The sequence below is a fragment of the Halichoerus grypus genome, chromosome 3 (genome assembly GCF_964656455.1).
Source record: "Halichoerus grypus chromosome 3, mHalGry1.hap1.1, whole genome shotgun sequence".
In the NCBI taxonomy this organism is placed as follows: Eukaryota; Metazoa; Chordata; class Mammalia; order Carnivora; family Phocidae; genus Halichoerus; species Halichoerus grypus.
In genome coordinates this window covers 196,275,117-196,301,653 of record NC_135714.1, presented here as the reverse complement: position 1 = coordinate 196,301,653, position 26,537 = coordinate 196,275,117, and the positions used below count along the sequence as shown (strand labels likewise).

The 26,537-nt window shown below is 36.1% G+C and overlaps 1 long non-coding RNA gene across 1 annotated transcript in view; it reads left to right on the top strand.

Annotated features, from left to right (window-relative positions):
- LOC118528435 (uncharacterized) overlaps window positions 1–26,537 on the top strand; it is a 1,879,419-nt gene that overhangs the window by 743,244 nt on the left and 1,109,638 nt on the right. The window contains exon 4 of the long non-coding RNA XR_013446214.1: window positions 25,999–26,053. This is a non-coding gene — a long non-coding RNA (uncharacterized LOC118528435). The remainder of the gene's footprint in view (window positions 1–25,998; window positions 26,054–26,537) is intronic.

Below are 26,537 nucleotides of genomic sequence, written 5' to 3'. Positions count from 1 at the left end.
TGCACTTTAAAAATGAGAAAACTTGGAATCAAAGAACTGTCACTTTCTCAAGCTTCATCACAACTCAAAGCCAAAAGCTAGAGTTTGGGCTCTGGCAGGGTAATTGTGTCTTTCATATTTGTTGTTCTTTCTCCTGTGCTATTGGGCCTCCCCATAGTTCAGCTCTGTACAGAAACATCCAACAACTTGTATGTGCTCTGTGCTTTGTGTATGACCCACGTAGGACATGCAGGCTGCCTTACCTTTTTCCTCTACTGCCACCAGTTTTAAATGAACCCAGATGGGTGTCCTATGCAGCCAGGCATCGGGGCATCAGCGAACAGGGTCAATACCTGATGCAAAACAATTGTGTGTGTGTGTGTGTGTGTGTGTGTGTGTGTGTGACTAAGTAATCAAATGGGTGGTTTTGTCCTTCGGAGCACGAGGCTCTTCCCTACGTGGTGAAGTACCCCAAAGCAATTAAAAGTCTTCATTGCACTTTTGACCAGTAGTAGAAAAAGTGTGCTGAGGGGCGCCTGGGTGGCTCAGTTGGTTAAGCGACTGCCTTCGGCTCAGGTCATGGTCCTGGAGTCCCGGGATCGAGTCCCGCGTCGGGCTCCCTGCTCAGCGGGGAGTCTGCTTCTCCCTCTGACCCTCCCCCCTCTCATGTGCTCTCTCTCTCATTCTCTCTCTCAAATAAATAAATAAAATCTTTAAAAAAAATAAAAAAAAAAAAAAAAAAAGAAAAAGTGTGCTGAAGTGATCTTTTTCATAAGGATTCCAAATCCACATCTGGGATTGGAAAGAAACCTTGTTTAGAAAATTGTGTGTAAGAGGAAGCTCAAGATTGTCATTAGGGACACAGCAAGTGTGTCATCCCAAATTTCCCAGGGAAGTGCGCAAAAAAAAAAAAAAAAAAAAAATCACTGCTAAACAAAAGAAATTTATCTACTGGTTAGAAACCATCTTAAAAAAATTAACTATAAATTATTGCTGAGGAACTAATTGTTCTATAGTTTAATGAACTTCTGGTGTAATGGTCTCTGTAAAGAAATCTTTATACTTTTATTTTCTGAAAATGTTTGCCATTAGCAATAAGGAATTATAAAGTAAAGAACTAAGTGTAGTTTAAAAGCTTTAAAGCACTAAGAAGGAGAAAATTAAAGGAGTAAAATGCTGATTAACAGTGATCACGTTTGGCCCCTCTTTTTGCCACTCTCTACATACCACGGCCTCTAGGAAACTTTGCATGATTCAGTGAGCTCTTTAAAGATGAATTTGGTAAGTGTAGTAGGTTCAGGAGAAATACCTTGAGATGCGAAGTCTCCGGAGAGAGTGTGTCTATATTAAAGAGATACTTTTTGCTTCTGCTGTCAGAGGAATCCAGGAAACATTCCGTTGGCGGGGGGGGGCGGGGGGGCGCGGGAACAGCAAAGTAGCTGAAGGTCATCACTATGACAACCAAAAGCAAACACCATAGTGAGCTGTACTTTGTGCTATTTCATCAATTTTTTATTATATACTAAGAAACAACTTTTGTACTCTACTCACAACGCCCCTGGCACTAACAACCTGGAATAGCACAGACCCTACGGGTTAAAGGTTCAGTCCCACAAGACCACCCCCAATTCAGACACCAATTGCAAGTCTGGGCCTCTCCTACTTTTGACCAACCAGCTATAAATAGGGGCTCCCCATGACTGCCTTATGTCCATAACTTGCCAGAATGGCTCACTCAGGAAAGTGCTCTGCTTACTATTATCAGGTTATTATGAAAGGTATGACTCAGGATCAATCAAACGGAAGGGGGGCATAGGGCAAGTGGGGGGGGGTAGAGGGTATGGAGCTTCCATGCCCTCTCTGGGATTTTCACCTTCTCCACATTTCCATGTGTTCACTAACATAGATACTCTCTGAACCCTGTTGTTTGATGGGTTTTATGGAGGTCCCATACAAGCACGACTTTTTAAATCAATAGCAGTTTGTGTTTAATTCAATCAAGGCCTTTCCTCTTGCGAGGGGGGATGGGAGGTGGGCGTTCCTCCGGCAATCAGCACCCCCCCCCTCCCCCCCCCCCCCCCCCCCCCCCCCCCCGTCCTCCAACAGTCACCTCATTAGCATGAACTCAGGTCTGCTTGAAAGGGGCTTATTATGAATAACACATGATGGTTCTCTCACTTCTCTCAGGAAATTCCAAGCATTTTAAAAGCTTTGTGCTAGAAACTAAGAACTAAGACCAAATATTATAGCAAAAGATAATGCCTCACCCCATCACTTAGGAAGTTAAAGGGTTTTAGAAGCTCTCTGCCAGAAACTGCGAGTAGATGCCAAATTCATATTTTCTCTTATATGCTTACATAAGCATCAAATATGCATTCATTTGAATATTGAAATTCTTCAAGTTAATGGCTTCATTTCTTAGAACAATTTTAGGTTTACAAAAAAAAAAAAAAAAACGAAGAGAAAATACAGTTTCCCTAGACCCTCTCTCCCTCTACCAGTTTTTCCAATTATTAACATCTTACACTGACAAATGGTACATTTGTTATGATTGATGAATCAGTTTGATAAGTGATTATTAACAAAAGTCTGAAGTTTACATTACATGTCATGTATCTACCATTACAGTATCACAGAATAGTTTCACTGCCCTAAAAATCCCGTGCTCCACTGCTTTCTTCCCAATCCCTGGCAAACACTGACCTTTTTACTCTTTATAGTCCTGCCTTTTCCAGAAGGTCATGTAGTTGGAATGATATAGTGTGTAGCATCTTCAGACTGACTTCTTTCACTAGCAGTATGCATTTGAGGTTCCCCATGCCTTTTCATGGCTTGATAGCTCATTTCTCTTTAGTGCTGAATAATATTTCATTGCCTGATATACCACAGTTATTTATCCATTCACATATATTGATGGATAACCCTGTTGCTTCTAATTTGGGGGCAATTGTGAATAAAGCTGCTGTAAACAATCATGTACAGATTTCTATGTGGACGTAAGTTTTCAACTTATTTAAATACCTAGGAGCGCAGTTGCTGAATCATATGGTATGACGATGTTAAACTTTATAAGAAACTGGCAGACTGTTTTCTAAAGTGGCTGTACTCTTGTGCATCCCCACCAGCAATGAATGAGAGATCTTATTGCTCTTTTCTTTTTAATAATGATGAATGGGAGTGGACTCTGCATATTGGAAGGTTTAATCAGTCAATTGGCATGAATAGTGAAGAATATTTTTTATAAATACTCATTATTTTATACTTTGTAACACTATGTGATACTTGGTGTCTAGAAATTAAAACAGCACAGACGTTTCTTTTCCTTGCCCAGAGACTTTCATTTTGGAACAAGTTAACAACCAATTAATGAGAGTAATATTATTATTAAAATATTTATTGGTTGCACATTTATTTCAAATTTTAAACATGTTAGCTTGCATAAAACAACTGATTTGACAAATATACACAATATTGTAGGTAATGTATATGAGTGATATATAGACCCTTAATTCATTTGAGTGGTCTATTCTCGTGGCAAAAAAGGATGAGCTTTAGACATTTATAACTTGGAAGAATCACTTAAACTTCAGTTGTATCACTGTAAAGTAGTTATAATAATACACTGCTGAAGTATGGGAAAAGGTCTGGTAATCATGAAACTATAGGATATGTCTGGTGGAGAATAAGAAATCTGTTTGGGCTAGAAGTTACTGTTCTTAAAGGACCATACTGTGGAGAGTCCTGAATGTGAGTCTAAAGAGTTTGAGTTTTATTAGTTTATGGAAATTCATTGAGAGTCTTAAAAGGGTTGCTCATGGAATGTGGTCTAATCAGAGTTTTGCTTTAAGATTATTTGAGAATGGAGTTGAGAAAAATTTTGAAAGAAAAAATCAATATGGCTTTGATAACTCTTCAGAGTTGCACAATTGCTAGTTTGTTATTCCCTCTTATGAATTAGAAAGAGGGCTTCTCCTCTCAAGGCATTTCACTGCCATCTTGCCGAGAATCTGTGATGACTTAAGATATGGCTAGCTCTCCCACAGACTTGTGCAGTGTACAACAGTGCAACTGTATGCAGGTGTCCTCTCCTTAAAATTTTGTTATTCCCTCCAAAGTTTAATAAAACAGGCCTATTAAGGTTCTATATTTGTATTTTTTCTTTTGAACAAATTCTTCCTCTACTCTCTCTGATTTAAATATCACCTAATGCAGATATATCTAAAATCTTTATCTCCAATATTAACATCCCCTCCTTCTTCTTGCCTCACACCCCTTGGAGTTTTATTCAGCATACTGGACTTGCCTATCTGATGTTTTAATACTTTTCAAACTAAATTTATCCAAAATTGAAGTCATTATCTCCCAAGCTCTAAACAGCTCTTCTTATTTACTCTGTCCCTATTAACAGCCACATTTTCCACCCAGCCCCTCAGGTTTTAGGCAAAAGAGTTATCTTTCGTTCTTCTCCTTTTCTTTCTACATTCAGCATCATAGTTTACATTTGTGCAGGTTGTGCCCGGCTAAAACCTGAGGGGCACTGGTTACATCATAGCTATTGAAGACTTGTATAATTACCACAATTTTCTGGCAGATACAGTACATATTTCTATGGACAACACTGTTTTTCACTGGCATAAAGGCCTTATAGACTAGTGATAATGTTGTAAGGAGGAAGTGGGTAGATTCTAAGAAGGCGGAGATGTTAAGTGTATAGTTCATGCCTCAAGTATCTGTTAGTAAATAAGTTAGTTCTACACCTAAAAGAGATTGTAAAATCCAAAAGTTTGGTAAGACTTTTTTTAACGACTGGAACACATATACAGTCAGAGAGAATACAGTTATTGAACATGTAAGGGTCAGGGATAGAGGCAAGCCATGATAGAACAATGTGAATTTATGGTATATGAATTAATCACATTTTATAGTACAGAATGCAATATGATAAGATATACTGAATCCAGTACTGATTTTCAGCTTAGCCATTCCACCTAAAATATTCTGAGAGATACTCTCAAGGACGAGTGAGTACCTAGAGCCCAGGATGATGGGTTATTGAGGAGATGGTCACAGTCCCCCCCGCCCCAAGTTTTGCTCTACTATATGAATTTTGCAGAAAGTTTGCCAGAGGTTAAATGTGGGAGATGTTTTCCTACTGCAATGTTTCAAATCGTGATTGTAATGATAGGAGTTGATTGACAGCTATCATCATATGAGCACACAAGGCTGATAGCACTGAAAATAACCTCACCAGCGTTCATGAGATGTAAACTATTTCCCTGCATACACCATTAGTTTCTCTCCATGGTGCTCACAGAAGGAATTTTATGCTGATTTAGTTCTTTGGTAGTAGGTGCTGGCCATTGCGGCTACCTTCCCTTAAGCACAGATCATGTCACATTGCGGAAGCAGACATCACCACCGTAATGAGTCTGTAAAGACTGGTTCTTTAGTGTGTCAGCGAAAAGAATTATATGACAAAGGGCTGAGAACGTTAGCTGAGGGTAACTCGGTGCGTGGAGTTTCAAACATACTAAGAATGGTAGTTTTTTTACATTAACCGACAGTATTTACTACTCTTGTATGTCTGGGCCTCTGTCATATTTCTTGTCTTCTTTGCTTATTACTTCATACTTGGCCAAAGCTATCAAAAGCAGCCCTACTTTTCATTTTAGAACAGAACCATGTGGACATGGCAAGTTGTGTTATCCCCATTTTACAGAAGGGATGACTGACACCAAGGGAGAAGAGACTGTGGAAATAGTAACTAAGAGCTGCACATGGATTTTTGTCCCATCCCTGGACTCCTTCATCCATGACCCAGTGCCACTTTAAAGGTAGATATTTAGGTTACCTTTGAGATAAGATGGAGAACAATTCCCAACACTGGCTCTAAACATCACAGTGTCATGACCATGTGAATGGACTTGGCCAGTGTCGTGGATTCTGATGTTATAAGTCCACGTCCAGTCTCCTACTTCACTGCCATTACACTCAGCTCTTGGATTTCAGAACAAAAAATTCTGACCCTGGATCCGTAGACAGATTTTCTATCATTAAAGCCAACACCTTGCAATATGTGAAAACAAACCTTCCTTACTGGGATCTATATGAGAAACGAGTTCACATTGGTGTCTTTTAGGTATCTGTCTTCCCCTGGGAAGGACAGAGCTAGTAAAGCTTACTATTCTTAGAAGTACACTGGAATCCTACTTTAAAACCACCTTATAGATAAAACCACATAAGTAATTCCCTAGAACAATAGTCTTTTCCTTTGTCTATAATTGAATATCCTTGAATGGAGTCCAAGGTACTTTCTCCCCTTCCCTCACTCTCTCCCAGAATTCTAGTATTAATGCAAATGGTTTTACAGTGAATTTTTAGTGTATGTCTCTTCTGACATAAAATATGCATACTATAAAAGATTTTCAATTAAGTTTTAATCTCAACTAACCAGACTCCAGTAGATATTTAATAAAGGACAGTTGCATACAAGTTGAGTGTATTCAATGTTCCTATTTGTATTTAAGTTAGATCCATATTTACAAATGGGTTGGACACAACCAATCCATTTTGTTATTCCATGAAATAAGATTTATTATTATCAAAGTATGCCCTGGTTCTGTTTATTTCTATGTATTTGTGGATAATCTACAGTACATTGTAATGACATATCTTTTAGTTTAAGCTAATATCACTCCACCTACATAAAAACAGCCTAGATATTTATAAAAATTCATTTGCCAATCACCTGATTTGATATGAAATGACTATAATTCCTTTGTTGTTGATTTGGTTTATAAGCTCTAAATAAACAAAACCTAGATTTACTTTTCTGTCACTTTTCTGTAGTATCTAAATAACTATCATTTTTTTAAATAAAGAAATATGTAGCTGTGATACAGTGTTTGTACAAACCAGACTGAGGACAAAGACAATGAATTGATAGGTGTAGGCAAAATATATATGAAGCATATTTAATCTCAGCTCACAAATCTGTAATTCATTGTCTGATGGAAATACGTCTAGGGTGTTGATTTCCATAAGATGAAGATTTTTGCTTTCTCTAATCATGTCCATTAGTTTCTTCCAGACAGATTAATAATTTTTCACAACTGCTAATGGCAATTGTAGGCATTTAATTTTGCTTCTACCCTTGTGTAGTTGCTACTTGGCAGCATATTTGTGCAATAGTAGATAAAAAATAATCCTAAGGCAATAAAACAGTCTCCATTTGTTATAATACTTTGTTTACAAAAGCATAATTATGAGCACTTCAAAGTATAAAATATTTCCACCAATTATTTTTTTAATTAGAAATTTATGTTAGACTTTAAGACAATGCTGTTACCTAAGGGACTAAAAACTTATTTTAAAAATGAATCACTGAAAGAAAATGAACTTCTTTTCTTTTTACTGGTAAATCTGAACAATGCAAATCTGCACAATGCTTCTTTTGAGGAGAATTACAGTTGTTTTTGAATTCACATGCAATATTTTTATAGATTCATGCAATAGATTTCTTTTCTGTCATTTTGTATGAGTTAGAGTGGTTGTTGAATCTGATATGTATTCATTCTTTGGGAATATCTTAAAAACTTGCTCTACAATTATTTTAGATTAGGTAGGTCCACCCTATCTCTTTACAGGGGCATTTAGTGCTGAAGGATTGATTAATCATTTTAGAGAAGTTTCTGCTGTGGCATTTATGTCCAGATAAATTTCTTAGAGTTGGAGTCTCTAAAAGTTCTCAGGCTCACAGGGCAAGTATTGATTGAAAAATGATTTTTAACTCCAAACGTAAGCTCTCTTTCAAATGATATCTTACAAACTAAATTCAACTTTTGACATACATAAACATAAATCATTCTCTTTTTTTTAAATTGAGGTATAATTGACATGTAACATATTTGTTTCAGGTGTACAACAAAATGATTCAATGTTTGTATATATTGTAAAATAAGTCTAGTTAACAAGCTCGTCATAAATAGTTACAAGTTTTTTTCTTGGGCGCCTGGGTGGCTCAGTTGGTTAAGTGACTGCCTTCGGCCCAGGTCATGATCCTGGAGTCCCGGGATCGAGTCCCGCATCGGGCTCTGTGCTCGGCGGGGAGTCTGCTTCTCCCTCTGACCCTCTCATGCTCTATCTCATTCTCTCTCCCAAATAAATAAATAAAATCTTTTAAAAAAAAAAAAGTTTTTTTCTTGTTCTTGATAAGAATTTTTAAGATTTATTCTTTTAGCAACTTTCAAATGTCCTATACAGTATTATTAACTTACAGTCATCATGCTTTTTTATTACATCGCGTGACTTATTTTATAAAATAAAATTTGAACCTTTTGACCCCTTTCACTGATTTCATCCACCTCTGACAACCTCCAATCTATTCTCTGTATTTATGAACTTGGATTTGTTTGTTCATTTTAGATTCCACATATAAGTGAGATTATACATATTTATCTTTCTCTGACTTATTTCACTTAGCATAATGCCTTCAAGGTTTATCTATGTTGTTGCAAATGCCAAGATTTCCTTCCTTTTTATGGCTGAAAAATATTCCATTTTCTATGTGTGCATGTGTGTATGTATTACATTTTTTTTTAATTCATCCATCCATCGACACTTAGATTGCCTTGGCTATTGTAAATAATGCTGCAATGAACATGGGAGTACAGATACCTTTTTGAGATAGTGTTTTTATTTTCTTTGGAAAATACCCAGAAGTGGAATTGCTGGAGCATATGGTAGTTCTACTTTTAATTTTTGAGGAACCGCCATACTGCTTTCCATAGAGGCTGAACCAACTTACAGTCCCACTGACAGGGCACAAGGGTTCCCTTTTCTCCACATTCTTACCAACACTTGTTATTTTTCATCTGTTTTACACTAGCCATTCTAACAGGTGTGAGGTGATATCTCATTGTGGTTTTGATTTGCATTTCCCTGACGATTAGTGATGGTGAGTACCTTTGTATGTACCTGTGGACAATCCGTATGTCTTCTTTGTAAAAATGTCTATTCAGATCATTTGCCCATTTTTTAATTGAAATGTTTGGTTATTTGTGCTCTTGAGTTGTATGAGTTCTTTACGTATTTTGGAGATTAACTTTTTATTAGACAGATGATTTGCAAATATTTTCTCCCATTTGATAGGTTGCCTTTTTATTTTGTTGATGACTTCTTTTGCTGTGCATAAGCTTTTTAGTTTGATGTAGCCCCCCCTTGTTTATTTTTGCTTTTGTTGCCTTTGCTTTTGTGTCAAATCCAAAAAATCATTGCCAAGACCAATATAAAGGAACTTACTGTTATGTTTTCTTCTTTGAATTTTATGGTTTCAAGTCTTATGCTTAAATCTTTAATCCATTTTGTTTTAATTTTTGCATATGGTGTAAGATAGTGCTTGAGTTTCATTCTTTTGCATGTGGCTGTCCAGTTTTCCCCATACCATTTATTGAAGAGACTGCCTTCCGCATTGAATATTCTTGGCCCCTTTGTCATGAGTTGATTGACCGTATATGTGTTGGACTCTATTCTATTCCATGGGCGCATGTGTATGTACCATATGTTTTGATTACTATAGATTTGTAATATAGTTTGAAATTTCGGAGCATGATACCTGCAGCTTACTTCTTTTTCAAGATTGTTTTGGCTACATAGGGTCTTTCACGGTTCCATACAATTTTTAGGGTTATTTGTTCTATTTCTGTGGAAAATGCCACTGGAATTTTAATATGGATTGCCCTGAATTTTAATGTGTATTGCTTCAAGAAGTATGACATTTTAACAATTTTAATACTTTCCAACCCATGAGCATGGGATAACTTTTCATTTATTTGTGTCTCTTTCAATTCCTTTCATCAGTGCCTTCTAGTTTTCAGTGTACACATCTTTCCCCTTTTTGGTTAAATTTATTCTGAGGTATTCTTTTTGATTCAGTTGAAATTAGGATTATTTTCTTAATGTCTCAAATAGTTTATTATTAGTATATGGAAACAGATTCTTTATATATTGATTTTGTATTCTGCAACTTTACTGAATTTGTTTATTGTAGCAGATTTTTGGTGGAGTTTTTTTGCTTCCTATATCTCATACCATGTCATCTGAGAATAGTGACAGTTTTATTTATTTATTTTTTTCCCTTTCCACTTTGGATGACTTTTATTTCTTGTTCTTACCTAATTGCCCTGGGGCTAACCTTCTAATACTATGTTGAATAAAGGTGGTGAGCATGGGTATCCTTATCTTGTTTCTGATCTTAAAGGGAAAACTTTTAGCTTCTCACTGTTGAGTATGATCTTAGCTGTGAGGGTGTCATATGTGACCTTTATTGTGTTAAGGTACATTCCTCTATGCCCACTTTGTTGAGTTTTTATCATATATGGATGCTGAATTTAGTCAGATGCTTTCTCCACATCTATTGAGATGATCGTATGATTTTTATCTTTCATTTCATTAAGGTGCAGCTCACATTGCTTTATTTGTGGATATTGAACCATCCTTATATCCATGGAAGAAATTTCACTTGATTGTGGTGTGTGAACCTTTCAATGCATGGTTGAATTTGGCTTGTTAATATTGTTGAAGATTTTTACATCTATATTTATCAGGGATATTGGCCATTAATTTTCTAGTTTTATCGTATCTTTGTCTGGTTTTGGTGTTAGGGTAGTGCTGGCCTCCTAAAATGAGTTTGGAAGAATTTTCTTTTGTTTTTGGAAATATAAATAATTCTTACACGCTTAGAAGTTAGGAGTTCATTAATATAACTATATTAATAATTAATATATATCAATATACCCACTGCTATAATGTGAAAATAAGCTTTAGTAGGAATACGGTCAATGTGTTGTTGAAGAGTTAAATTGGATCTCAACCTCCAAATATCCTGGTGGAGGAAGATGATATGATTTGTAAGATTGAGGCTATTTAGAAATTCCAAGACAGGGGCGCCTGGGTGGCTCAGTCAGTTAGGCGTCTGCCTTCGGCTCAGGTCATGATCCCGGGGTCCTGGGATCGAGCCCCGCATCGGGCTCCTTGCTCAGCGGGAAGCCTGCTTCTCCCTCTCCCACTCCCCCTGCTTGTGTTCCCTCTCTCACTGTCTCTCTCTCTCTGTCAAATAAATAAATAAATAAATAAATAAATAAAAATAGAAATTCCAAGACAGCTTAAGGAGAGCTAATTAGTTTGACCATTTTCTGTTCCTTTTAAATCCTGTGCTTATTTCCTAGGTAACTACTTCAAAATATTCCTAGTTCATAAGTTCCTCAAAAAAATAGAGTGGCAAGAACTAACATACATGTGTGTAAAGACTGGGTATTAAGGAAAATACATTTGATGGGAGGGACAATATTGACTAATTAAAGACATTGAAACAAATTATATGGGTTATATTTTGTTTTTGGAGACAATAAACATTTGAGGATCAGAATAATATATTGAATGGTGTGTTTAGAGATTTCAATCTAGAATGAGAGGCCAATTTAGAATCTTTGGTAGGAATCTAGATTTGCATTATGAGGACCCAGAAGAGAGTAAAGACAACAAAACAGAAGGCAAGAGCAAAAGAGAACTTCAGGATTTCCACAGGATGAATAAGAAGGAAATAATGCTGAAGCTGTAAGTAACATCAATTGAGGCAGGTATAGAATGGGCCAATTGAAAGGCTGTAAGAGAGAAAGACACAACAGAGGAAAAGTACCAGTGTTGCTGTTGTTAGTTTTATTTGCTTGTTTGCTTTAGAAAAAGTTGCATTTATTCTTTTCAGAAAATATTATGGGAGAAAAGTTTGAGAGCTTTTTCATTCTTCATCTCTCAAATTGTACAAGTATACTTATAGTCAAGTAGATGTATTTAAGTTATATGTCATGTTTAGGATCCAAAATGCTTTGGTTCATGATTTCATTCCATTAGCATATATGAAGTGCCTGTTAGTAGTATGGACTCGTGCTGGGTCCAGATTATTTAATGAAGGAAAAAAGAGAGTGACCCTGAGCTCAAGGAGCTCTTCCCTTTGGTGGAGAAGGACATTACTCACGTCATCATACCAATAAATATAGAATTTTGCACTGAGTTCATCACAAATAATGAAAGTAAACCAGCTCTTAAAAAGCACAGAACGAAGAGTTTGAGGGTGTCAAGGAGACCTTCCGTGAGGCAGTGACATGTATACTGGGATTTGAAGTGTTAACAGAAATTGCAAAGGAAGAAGAAGAGAGTTTTAGAGAGAAAGAGGTAAAGGCATATGCTATAGCGCTGTAGCGAAAAGAAAATGATGTCTTACAGAGAGCCATGGGGAGAGGGCCTCATGCAAGATGTAAGTTCTAGAAGTCATGAATCACATCACAGAACATAGCAGAAAGGTACTGAGAAGATAAAACAAACTTTCTTAGTATAGGATTGGAGAGTAGGCATGAAGAACATTGTCAAAGTTCATTAAAATGAATAATTATTTTAGTAGGAGACAGTATTTGAGTATAGCATTTTCTCCTTTTGGCATTTTACTTAACACAATTTGTTGTTGTTGTTGTTGTTGTTTTTTCACAATAAATGGACTGGGTACACGTTCCCAGGTATCTGTTAATCCTCTTGTTGAAATTTTGTGTCAACAGGATCCATAAAGAGAACTTCAGTTACCGTTAGGGTTTCTACCCTGTTTTCTTAACCCCACACAGGGGCCATGACTTTGCTTTTTGTGGTCCAAAGGATCATATTTCATAGCCCCTCTGCACAGCCCCTCGTTTGCAGCAGTATAAGGATCCAAGGCAACTCACTGTTGAGTATCTAAGGTGTAACAGTAATGACTAGAATAGAAGGGAGATTCCCTTCTAGGGTTCTGTTTCTTAAAACCTCAGGAAAGTCACAAGCTACTGTTGTTGCACACATTTTGAAAGGATAAGACGTGATGGTTGAACTGGCTGCTCTTTTGTGAGAGCTGCCAATGTCTCTGCCATGATTATAATCAGAGAAAATTGTAAATGTACAAAGAAAGGCAAATTCTGAATGCAATGAGAAGGTGGGAAGGAAACACTATGGCGTTAATGAAAGAGAGATGGCAGCTTTGTGGGTGATGAGGGAAGTTTATGATTCCTGGAGGAAGTCGTGATCGAGCTATGGCTTGGAAGATGGTGAGACTCAAAAAATGAGAGTGGCGATCAGAAGGGAAAAACATTTCAAGTAAACATAATTGTAAACACAGGCCCAAAAAAGTACTGAGTGTATTTAAAACTAAAAAAAAAATAATTTATTTTGACTAAAATTGGAATGACATCTGTTTTAGGGAGAGTAGTTTGATGCTAAGTACATGCTGTGAACAAAAGGTTGAGCATACAGCTCTCTGGAAGGAGACTTCTAGAAAATACTGCTGAACGTATATCCCCCAATTGACTGACATAGCATTCCTCTTTTCTTAGATATAGTTGGAAGGGATTTGTCACCTTTGCTTAGGTAACTGTCAACCCCCCTGCAAATATATTTTAATTTGCAGATGTGTACATTGGAAGCGGGTGAGTCATCTATGTTGGGTGGAAGTTAAAGCAGTGAGATTAAATGCATTCAACTGAGAGAGACCACAGTGAACTCAGGGCAAAGAGGAAGAGCAGACTCAATAAATAGGAAATTTAGGTCAAAAAGGAATTCACAACAGCCCATGCACAGTGAACATATGGAAGCTCTGAAAGAAAAGTTGGCATGTCTGATAAAATTTCCAAGGGGGGGGGCCCACATCTTTCCCATGTTTGGATTCTCCAGTAGTGCATAGTACTTATACGTACCATAAAAAAACCATTAAATATGTACAGAATGATTCCATGCAAAAATAAACTCAATAAAAATTACCAAAATACTTATTTTTAAAATAAAATGCTAAAGAGTGTATAATATATATAAAGTAGCTGATGAACCTGGCCAAGAGGTTTCCCTAAAGAGATGCACTGTGTTAGAGTAGACTTGTGAATACCCATTTTATTCCCTAAACATTACAACTACCCAGTAACTCAGCTAAGCATCATTTCCTTCTTCTCCCATCATGTGCTTTATTGGATTTTTTTTTTAGAAAATTCAAGGTTTAATTAGGGATTTATGGTTATTATTATTATTTTTTTTAGTTTTCCTCATCATGTGGTCTTAGATGCATCAAGGTATCTAAGAATACATTTGAAAGCATTAATTGTAGTTATTTTTTTATCTTTGCTTCCCTGTGCCTTGTTTATAAATCTTTAATATAAGAATAACTGACAAGTGAAATTTATGTAAAAATGCAAATTAAAAAGGGCAAGGAAACACATTTTTTGCAATACTGCTTTATTTTGTAGAATTCTGTTTCATAATTAAAAATATGTTCGGGGCGCCTGGGTGGCTCAGTTGGTTGGGTGACTGCCTTCGGCTCAGGTCATGATCCTGGAGTTCCTGGATCGAGTCCCATATCGGGCTCCCTGCTCGGTAGGGAGTCTGCTTCTCCCTCTGACCCTCCCCCCTCTCATGTGTTCTCTCTCATTCTCTCTCTCTCAAATAAATAAATAAAATCTTTAAAAAAAAAATAAAATAAATAAAAAAAATAAAAATAAAAATAAAAATATGTTCGAACATAAAATGGAAGATTTACTATAACATTTACCTTCTGCTTATTTCCATTTTTTATGCTAATGGCTATGCACTATGTGCTTTTTATATTCTTTAAAAGAGACAAATTATTCAGATTTATTTTTCTATTGAGAACTCTAAAGATACCACATTCATATTAAAAAGGTTTTATTTTTTCTCATTCTAGAGAATTGATGTTCAGCTGTTAATTTTTCTTTCCCCCACTATTTGTTGGTGATAAATACCAAAGATCAAAACTTTAAGTATTACACCTCTTTTACCTAACTTTGAAGGACAACTGAATGATGCAATTGATTTTTAAACTACACATCAGATGCAATGCTGAGATGTCACGTTTACAGAGTTCCATGGGTTTTTACATTGGACTTCAAGATTATTGCTCTTCTGGGTTGCAGTTTGCTGTAACCCTTAGGTCAGGGTTCTCCAGAGAAGTAAAAACATGAGGGGTGTGTGTGTGTGTCTGTGTGTGTCTGTGTATAGATAAACAGATTGATCAATTGATTGATTGATTTTAAGGAATTGGCTCATGTGATTATAGAGGCTTGGTCGATCCAAAATCTGCAGGGTAGGCTGACAGGCTGGAGACCAAGGAAGAGTTGCATTGTGAGTCCAAAAGCTGCCTGCTGGCAGAATGCCTTCTTGGGTGGGGAGAGATGGGTTTTTCTATCAGAGGCCTTCAACTGACTAGATGAGGCCAGTCCACATTATGAAGGATAACCTGCTTTATCAAAGTCCACTGATTGAAGTGTTAATCTCATCAAAAAAAAAAAAAAAAAATCTGGGGCGCCTGGGTGGCTCAGTCGTTAAGCGTCTGCCTTCGGCTCAGGTCATGATCCCAGGGTCCTGGGATCGAGCCCTGCGTCGGGCTCCCTGCTCCGCGGGAAGCCTGCTTCTCCCTCTCCCACTCCCCCTGCTTGTGTTCCCTCTCTCGCTGTGTCTCTCTGTCAAATAAATAAAATCTTAAAAAAAAAAAAAAAAAATCTTCACAGAAACATCTAGAATAGTGTTTGACCAAATATCACAACACCATGGCTCAGTCACATTGACACATAACATTGCCTATGACAGTGACTGTCCCTCAGCGCACTGTGTCTCTTCAGTCGCACTCATACATTTAGTTCTAAGGCTGTTGTCCTTTTTTGCTTCCCAGACATTTGCAGGATTTTTCCCCTGAAAGATTATTAAAGTTATTACTATTAACGATTGCTACCATTCTAAATTATTTATTACAATTACCACTGCCGCTACTATGAATTCCCAATCGCTAAACACCTTCTATGTGGTTTGCACTGAAACATGGGTTTTGCTTACATATTTTATCTCTGATCCTCACAACGAAACATAGGAAGGTAGTTATAAATATTCATTTTGCAAGTGGACGAGCTCAGAGTCGGTTAGGGTTGAGGGGTCTGTCCAAGGCCTCACAGCTGTGAAGTGGTCAAGCCTGGACTGGGTCTCACGATTCTTTGTCTTTGCTGGTACGTCACCGTCTGCCTCACTTAATGAAGCACATGAGTGGCTTGTAAACTGGGGCCGAGTCGTTCAGCGGCTATGACTTCACAGTGACAAGAGGGGTTTTTTAATTAAAGCAAGAGCCATTAAATAAGATATATGAACAGGTTTTCTAACCAAAAGGCCCTTCTCATAGATTACTGTGAGAGTTTATGTAATATTTCCTTGAGTTTTTAAAACAGTAGCCATTTATTTTGGCTTATTTCAGAGTAATCTTGTCTAGAGAGAGGAAAACTGAATATAGCCACAGTTGCCTTTCCCCTCCGTCTCACCTTTCATGAATTAATTAGGGGTTATGTTGGAGAGATTCAGATTTGAATTACTTGGTAAGGATTATCAAGATCCAAGCTGAGGAATTTGGATGGGTTTCATCAGAAATTGTTACTGTTACAGATCTGAAGGAAGGAGCCTGCTAGAGAGAGCCAAATGGAACAGGAATCCTTTATAATGCCATAATGGTACTCCTCACGCTCCTGAGACAGTTTCTTAGGACTTCTTACATTATAATTCATTAAGATGTCCCAACAATGTTTTATGTCACAATGTTTATATCCAGGCAGTGTTTCTCTGTCATAGTAAGTATTCCGTCAGAACCAAGAATGGGTATCCTTCTCCAACAGTTACATTGGCTTTGGAAAATAGTATTACCTTTTGAGATCACAGTTTAGAGCACCCTTTATAATATGTCAGTCACTGTTGGCAGTGACAGATAAGGAACAGAACTCAGAACTCTTTATTGCCCATAGTCAACACAATCCCAGTGGGGGCTTAAGTGGAGTTATTTTTGCATTTTAAAGCTGTAGAGGCTCAAAAACTCTGAGTGTATTGAATATATTGGGTGCTGACATACAATAGAGACATTCATTCTGACACAGTCTCGTTCCTTTTTATTTATTTTCTTAAACAATTTTATAGGATCTTAGAGATTTCAGAAATAATCCTGTGTCCTACACAAGACAACTCAAGACGTTCTCTTGAATTTTATATCTTTTTTTAAAAATTTCGAATCAGACCTGTTTGGCTTGATTTTGATATGATTATCATAACCCATCTAATTATATCCCAAATCAAAGTGCATGTAGCTTTAAGTGCATTCTTATTTTAAATGTGTTGTAACCACTTTTGTTACTGTTTTTCTTTAAGTCTATATGCCACAAAAATATTAAATTAGGCTTCTTTAACTTTAAATCATTTATGAAAATTATCTGGGTGGCTCAGTCAGTTAAGCATCTGCCTTCAGCTCAGGTCATGGTCCCAGGGTCCTGGGATTGAGCCCCGCATCAGCCTCCCTGCTCAGTGGGGAGTCTGCTTTTCTCTCTCCCACTCCCTCTGGGTGTATGCCCTCTCTCTCTCTCTTTAGCTCTCACTCTCTCTCAAGTAAATAAATAAAATCTTAAAAAAAAAAGTTATACACTCAATCTCATTAGGTAAATGTGATTAAAACACACACACACATATACACACACACACAGAGTTTCAAGTCTGGAAAATATTTTGGAGGTTCTGACTCCAGGTCCAGCTAGTTGTGATTCACTGTGGTAAGCTGCTTAACGATTTTAAGGCTTGGTTATGTACCTAGCATTCTTAGACTTAAAGCTACATGCACTTTGATTTGGGATATAACCAAATGGATTATGATGATTATATCAAAATGAAGCCAAACAGTTTGATTTGAAATTCAAAAAGAGAAAAAAAAAATGTATAAAACTGCCTACCTTGGGGCACTTGGGTGGCACAGTCACTTAAGTGTCTGACTCTTGGTTTTGGATCAGGTCGTGACCGCAGGGTCTTGAGATTGAGCCCAGAATCTGGGTGCACTCAGCTTGAGTCTGCTTAAGACTCTCTCTGCCTCTGTCCTTCCCCACCCCCACCCCTCTCTAAAATAAATAAATAAATATTAAAAAATAAATCTAGTCTAAGACTGCCTACCTTCTGGGAGCTTACTGTCATGCAAAGCGTTCACTCCAACCTTCTTAATTTAAAGGCGGTGTGCTAGGGGCACCTGGGTGGCTCAGTCAGTTAAGCCTCTGGGACTCTTGATTTCAGCTCAGGTCATGATCTCAGGGTCCTGGGATCCAGTCCTGTGTGTGTTGTGGGGGGGCGTCCATGCTCAGTGGGGAGTCTGCTTGGGATTCTTTCTCTCTCTCTGCCTTTCCTCCCACTCATGTACTCTCTGTTTCTCTCTAAATAAATGAAATCTCAAAAAATAATAAATGTAGGTGATATGCTTGAATTCCAGGAAGTGTAATTAGATTTGCTTACAGTCTGAGAAAGGACCCTTGTTCTTGTGAGGTGCCATGTGACTCAGGGACATTGAATTAATGTCTGCTACTCTTGGTGAACATAGTAGTACCAAATTTTAGGTTTAGTTTTTTACAGAAAATTTTGGTGATTTAAAAAAATTTTGGTAGGAATACTCAATGCATTCAGCAAATGCTAAATCTGTGCAGGACACATTCTAAGTGCTTTACATGTTTGTTCTCACTTAATTTCCATAGGGATCAGAAGGGCAAGGGCTCTTTTATCCCTGGAGTCTGATGATGGAGGAAACAGAGTACTAGAGATGATCTTGCCTACATTTGTAAAGGTGGGAAGTAGCAGACCAATAATGTGAACCCCGAGTCGTATTCTAGAGTCCATGTCATTAGTGTTTGAGCATCCTACCTCCTTGGTAAATAATGATATTTGCCATCAGATAGCATAGACCATTGGCACCTCATTTGTTTTGATTCTAGACATTCTAAAATTATCTCATTAATAGGTAATGAACTTCGTGGATACTTTTTATTAAAAGACTGAAGGATTGGGGTGCTTGGGTAGCTCAGTTGGTTAAGCATCTGTCTTCAGCTCAGGTCATGATCCTGGGGTCCTGGGATTGAGTCCCACATCGGCTCCCTGCTCAGCGGGGAGTCTGCTTCTCCCTCTCCATCCACTCTCCCCTGCTTGTGCTCGCTCTCTCAAATAAATAAATAAAATATTTAAAAAATAATAATAAAGAAGACTGAGGGGTTGGTTTTCTTTATAACCTAAACAAAATTATTATGAAATGGTATTTGTTTTACATTAATTTACATATTTATATTTTAATCAAGTGTGGTACTTAATATTCCATCGAATTATATTTCCTTATATATTGTGACTATTTTGATGTCAACAGAGTACAAACCACTATTACATTAATTTTTTAATACTTTAAACATATTACTGTTGTCTCTAAATGGCAGGTGACTTCATGAGTTGAAAATGTACTACAAATCAATGTGCGCTGTCCCATTTCTTAGCATTTTTTAGTCATTTTTTTTAGTCTACATCTATTTCATTAGAGAAAAACGGCTCCTATACTTTTATGAAGTTTATATGCCAAAATTTCATTGTTTTATTTTGAATTTATTTTGAATAGTCAGTGTTAGATACACCCTCTCAAATATTTTTTCATATTGTCAAGTTCATATAATTTTTACTTTTTGATCCATAAAGGTAAGAGAAAGGAAGTAGTACACACACACCACTAAAGCCATGTTAAATTGTTAAAATTCTTCTGTTATTTTGTAATTATTCATTTTGATTCCAATGAATCAGTAAAACATTATGCCATTTTCAGGGTTTATACTGTGTAAGTTACTAGAACAACATTTGAAGTGATGAGAAATATTGATTATCTTCAGATGCACTGGAAGATATTAAATGTTTTATTTGCTATATTTTTCAAACTTCCAAACATGGTGATATGTCTCCAGTTGAAGTAATCTAAGTGTAGCAGGAGCATTTAAAATAAAAAAACTTCCTAGCATTTTCTTGTTGTCTTTGGTCTTCTTGGCTGGACACTTGCCCATGTGGAAATTAGTTAAGAGCAGCTCATTTCTCCAGATCTATACCCAACTCTTCAAGATTGGAGATTGACATTGTCATCTAGCCTCTCTTTTACATAAATTGCAAGATGCTTATCACAAATATCATTTTATCATGTTTTTGAAATTGTAAATAACATATAATATAAAATGGTGAATTTATAATTTCAGAGTTTCCCTCAAATACTAATAATTTGTTTTCCAATGTTCACATATAGTTAATATATATATAAACCTAAGAATTAATATTGCACACAAAAATAATAATAAAAAAGATAGAATAACATTTATTAGTTTCTACCCAATTCATACATAAAACAAAAAGTGTTCTGTTATTAAATATATTTGACAGACTTGATTACTTGTGTTTTCTCAGTTGATGTACCGCATTCTGTTCATGCCTGTTTTTCATGTCTGTTGGATTGGGGTCATGCCTTGTTTTTCTTTCTGTGTTTTAGCAACTTAGCGCGGGGCAGGCATTCAGTAAATGCATCAGAATTAGGAGAGAAGGGGAAAAGAATGGGAAAAGAATGGAGGGGTGAAGGAAGGCAGAGAGAAGTACGAGACAGTGATACTAACTAAAGGATGACTACTACATATCCCTAGGGGAACGCTATTACTTTACTTCTGTCATTTTTAGCAGGCAAGAGTCCCTTCTCGCTGAGCTTTCAACTCCTGTCAATAGCCATGCGAAGGCTAAAATTAGATCCTTTCAGATTAGGAAAAGGAACCAAGAACCAACCAAATGAAAAAAAAAAAAATATATATATATATATATATATATATGTATATATATATATAACATCTCCTAAAAAGAGCTGTAAACTATTTTTGTGTGAAAAATTTGTAAGAATTCAAAAAAAGAAGCCCAGAAAGAGACATTAAACTAAATAGTGTATCAAAATATTAAGACATGATAAATGATAGTACAAGAAACAGAAATAGTCAATTAAAGGGGGAAAAGAAAAAGATGTCGAGAAATGACTCTGGACAAAAAGAACACATAGCACCATAGATTCTTTAGCTTTCTCAGTGGTCAGCTAGGCCTGTCAACTAGTAAGGCTGTTATTTGTGCCTTGCTCTTCTCAAAGTGCCACCGAACACCCCGATGCAAAATGTACTCGTGGTGTTGAGGCTCCCTTTTCCCCATCTACTGGAGAGAAGGAATGGATTTACCTCTCCTGAGATCCTGAGACCATGGAGACCATGCCCTCTACAAAGCCTACAGCCAACAGACAAAATAAGATTTGTACTCTCCTGTCCTCTTCAAGCCTACCCTAAACCAGGATATCTCAACTGCAACACTACTGACAATTTGGACCAAATGATTTTGTGTGGATATACACAGGAGAGAGGAGGGCTGTCATGTGTATTGTAGGATGTTTGGCAGCTTCTCTGACTTCTACCCACTTAATCACAGTAACATCCCTCAGTTGTGGCCACTAAAAATGTGAGCAAACGTTGCTGAATGTTCTTTGTAGGGCAAAAGTGCCCCTGATTGAGAATCGCTGCCCTAGATAAAGATTGTGCTTATTTCTTCTCTTCATCCAATAATATGCCTTGATTTATATTTCAGTATAATTACTGGGCTTGCCCTGATCCATTCTCTAGCTCTCACTAGTACCACATACACAAACATGAGAAAAGAATACAAGGGTAGATCCATTCTTCATTTTGGAGCCATCCAGTCCCCGAGGCGATTAGCCCGGTGACTTTGGTCTCATTAGCATGAAAAGATTTCCCAAGAATTTCAAACTGTTAGTACTGTGCACGTTCATTCACACCCACGTACATACACACGGAATTAATAACCAATCCAATAGTTAAAAGCAGAACAAGTGGTGAAAATATAATACATGGTATTAAAAAATATAGCTGAAGATAACAGAAGGTATGTTATTTTTTATTGAAATCATATGGGAAAATGTTGGTTTAAACGACTATGACATTTTGTTCCTTTACTGTATCAACCACATAGTTCTTTCCAGCAAACCTTGCCTGTGAAAATGACAATACAAAGAATATTGTCAGAATACGGAAGATTTTTTTTTCCTATAATGGAATATTGTAGAGAATGAACATTAAGGATTACATTCCTAATCCATTCCACAACTCCAGTGGTGCAAGATGGGACTGCATAATGTATCCACTTTCATGCAGTCTATTTTAAGCACCCAAATTTGATGATAAAGAAGTTAATATGGTTTCCAGGAGTGTCTAACTTACCCTCAGGGAGTAGCTCATGCTGGGAGACCTTGGCTCATTATGGATTATTTTGTAGCATCAGTCATGCTATGAGATGACAAGGCTTTATAGGACAAATATTATGGATCGATCTTCAGAGGCCAGCACTACATGCAGCCAAAAATCCTCATTGGCAGAACAAAACTGAAAGCTCTTAATGAATTCTGTTACCGTGGCAGCATACTGTCAAATTATGCACTAATAGCAAAAGAGCTAGAAAACCATACCAAGAAACCAGCATGTGTTTTGGCAAGCTGGAGACCAGGGTCTGGTGCTGAGCTTCCAAACATTCTAAAGGAGAGAATTAACATCAAAGTAAGCCAAAATCCTTGTGCAAACTCTCCAGGCTTTCAGGTATGAATCCTAGAGCAGCTACTTGAACATGAGGGTAATTTTTTTTTTCTTGTTTCTTTTCTTTATTTTTTTTCCCAAATGTAATTAGATGTTAATTGGTTTAACAATAAAGAACATAACAAAAGGGTAACGAGACCACATTTTAGGGAACAGAGTTCTATTTTATAAGTCAATTCCTACACTATATCAACATCCGTAATTTAAGATGTGGTAGAATTTTATGGCAATTAGCATAATGTAAAGGTGACCAGATGTCCTTGATTGCTTAGGAATGAGCCTGCATTTTATATTTTTGTCTTTGGAAGATAACCACATTGAAATCTTTCGCAAATTGTATCATGTAAATCATGTCGTAAATCACCTGAAATATCAGAAAATCAGAGATTTCAATGATACGTATATAAAGCATCTGGGAGAATGAAGATGTACAAGTTGTCTGTGAAGTTTCACTTATTTGTAGTATTTCTTTTCTTTGTTTCAGGGCTGGTATTTCCCAGTTTCCTAAAACTTTGGCACACACGTTGCAAACTTACCTGAAACATTGTCTTTTTCTCTGTTTCCCTTGTTCTCACCCAAATTCTGTATGTTATTTCTTATCTTGCATTTATTTCCCTTTTCTTTCCCAGAAAACACAGTTTCCCATGTCTCTTCTCCAACTGTTTTTGTTTGGTTTTGTTTTGCTTTTTGAAATGAAAGGAAAGAATATGGCGATGGAGAAGTGGATTTCAGACTTTGCTCCCTGAAAACCTAGAGGTTTACCAGAAGTGGCTTCTGAGCTGTAGGTGGGGGAGAGAACACAAGGAGCAGAAGGGCTCTAGGACTTTCATTCCAACTTCCATGACAGCAGTTTTCAAATAATATTCCATTTAAAGAAAGATTTCCACAACACAAGTATCTCTACCGTGATAGAACCCACAAAGCTATCATGTAGAGTGTATCCAGGTAGGGCATTTGACAAAAGGAATGCAATCCCACTGAAAAATAGAAGCGTGGGGAAGTTGAAGAAATTTACTGTGTGAGTTTTATCCCATCATTAATCTTCCTTTAACCAGTTTTTTGTTTTTTGTTTTTTTTTGTGGAGCCCAACATGTGGCTTGAACTCACGACCCTGAGACCAGGATTAACTGACTGAGCCACCCAGGTGCTCCCCACCCTTCCTTCACCCACTTTAAGTGCAATGTCAACAAAAAAATCTGGAACTACTCATTTCCTCCTATTTCACAGTAGCTCTCCCCAGAAAACTCTAGCATGATTTCATACTTTCTCCATCTCAACAGGAACAAAGCATGTATTGGTTCTAGAGTATTTCCACTGAGTGGGGCAATAAAATAATATGAAAGGGTAAAGATGTCACTAAGTAGCGAAGCAAGCCAACTAACAACCATCTCAAATGATGTCTCTGTTGTTGTCCCAAAGAAAGACTGTATATCTCGATAATTTCTATGGCTAGAAAATTATTTTTATAGGGAAAAAATGTTACTTTTTAGTCATAAATATGTGTTCAGTCAATACAGAATTATCCTTACATAAAATAAAAATTATAATTTGTATCCTAATAAGATGTAAAATTAATTTTAAAATTCAAAAAATAAATTTATACCAATGCACTGTAAAGATTTGTCCTACATTAATGAAAATAGAGTTTGAAAAAAAAAAAAAAATGAAAATAGAGTTTGAGATTTATAGGACATGATGTCAAAATGCTAATCCTTCCTGGCAAAACATGAAAGGGCAGGAAGTCATGGATTGTTATTTTCATTTAAATTCTTGAAGTTTACCCTTAAATTAACTGCTATTAAATAGCTTTTTCAATGATGTTGGGTAGTAAACAGTTTATTATTTATCTTGATTTTTTTCTTGAGGAAATAACTTATTGCCCTAAGTTTTCCCCTATATAATGGAAAATTGTTTCTTAAATTTACCATAAAATTTTAATACATTTTATTTTTAAAAATTCTGTTTTCTCCAAATCCAAGTGGTATGATTTTTTTTTTTATTCTTAGCATAGTAGAGAACTATGTAAAGAGACATTTTAGGGGGCGCCTGGGTGGCTCAGTCGTTAAACATCTGCCTTCGGCTCAGGTCATGAACCCAGGGTCCTGGGATTGAGCACCACATTGGGCTCTCTGCACAGCAGGAAGCCTGCTTCTCCCTCTCCCACTCCCCCAGCTTGTGTTCCCTCTCTCTCTGTCTTTCTGTCAAATGAATACATAAAATCTTTAAAAAAAAAAGAGAGACATTTTAAGTTATATTATGTCAGCAGATTTTGGTTACTTGGAAAAAATGTATTAAAATAACATGTTCCTAATTTTTTTATTAAATGTTACTTCTGTATAAATTTATAGCAGGAAATACTTTGGCAAGCTACAGCTTTTAAAATTAACATTGAGTGTTTTACTGGAAAAAGACTTTGAAAGTTGCCTTGTGCTTTTAACAGTGGCTGGAAAAGGAAAAGAAATTAAAATGGATAAATAGCTAAAATGGAAATGCATAATTACAATGAAATGATACTTAAGTCCAAATCAAGTTTCAGTATAGAGTATATTTTAAAATATCTTCAGAGAAAGAAAAATGTTATATCTTTTAAGATTAAAAATTTGCTTTTTAAACATGTATTTTCAGATGACTTTACTTGTGATTATGTATGTCTAATTCAAACCATGTTATGTTTCTTTCTGTGTTTGGCAACTTTCAACCATTAAAATTAAAATTAGTGTTTAAGAAATAATTCAAGGAAAAGACTCCTCCAATAATATTTGCCCCAGTGAGCTGGGTAATTCTTGTAAATTGGTCTTTTGGCCTGAGTGATTTAGATAATTACTTAAATTCTCTATTTCAGGTTGAATATTCAGATACTACTCAATATCAAGCATATGATAAAGATGATTTGTTTTATTTTTTCTTCAGTAACTTGATCAAAGATAAATGAAACAGTATACTTTACCCATGTATTGACATCTTATGTTCTATAATTGTTCAGAAGCAGTGTATCTTTAATTTGATTAGATCTTTTTTCCTATTGTTATTTCCCAATTTGTTTGATGAGTTAGCAAAGATTTATTTCATCAAAGAAAATTCCGGATAACTGGTGAAACATAAGTTTCTAATCAGTATGTAACTCAAACTATTCTTTATTCACTCCATGAAAACCAATGATTAGATTACCTATAAACATTACAGGGTGGGGGAAATGAATGCATTATCTACTCAAGTAGGATATTTTCATTTTTGCGTAACTGAAATTTTCTTTTCCTTTTTCAGTAGTATTTTTAATTTATGGTATGCAATGAGAAATAATTTTCCCTTGCCTTTTGTAGTTTTTAATTCATGAAAATAAACTAAAACCAGGAGATTATAATTATAATATTTCTTATTTATTAATGTAAAAGAATCCTATTAACTATTACAATTTAGCCTTTATTGTATTTTAAATTAACATATTCATGTTTTTGTGACTTTTTAACAGGCAATAACTTCAAGCTCTTGTGGTGGATAGAGATTTTTGCTGCAAGGAAATAACAGTAAGTGCTCATGTGTGTGCAATAACTTTTTAAAAACTACAACATCTCAATATTTGGAACTCCATTATGCTTAAATGCATGCAAAAAGTTAATATGATTATTTAAATTTAGCCTCCCATTTTATAATTTTGATAAACTGTACTCACTCTCGTGGTATTTGCCATAGAGTTTTAAAAGATCATTTTAATAATGGAGAAATACAGATCCATGGCCTTGTCTTTACATTTGTCCCACATGTTTGTTCTGTTGTGCTGTATAAATTTTGTTTATGCTTTTATGACATTGATTATCTCTTTGATTAGCTGATTTACAGACAGTCTGTTTTCTATGGGCAATTATTTGAATATTGGTTTTCAAATTTTGGATTGTGGGACATTTATTTTGCATTAATAACATTTTTTGGAGCAACTCAAATTCATCTTTTGTGATGTTGTATTTTAAATAGTTTTCATACAAATACAAGTCACTAAGTCTTGTATCAATC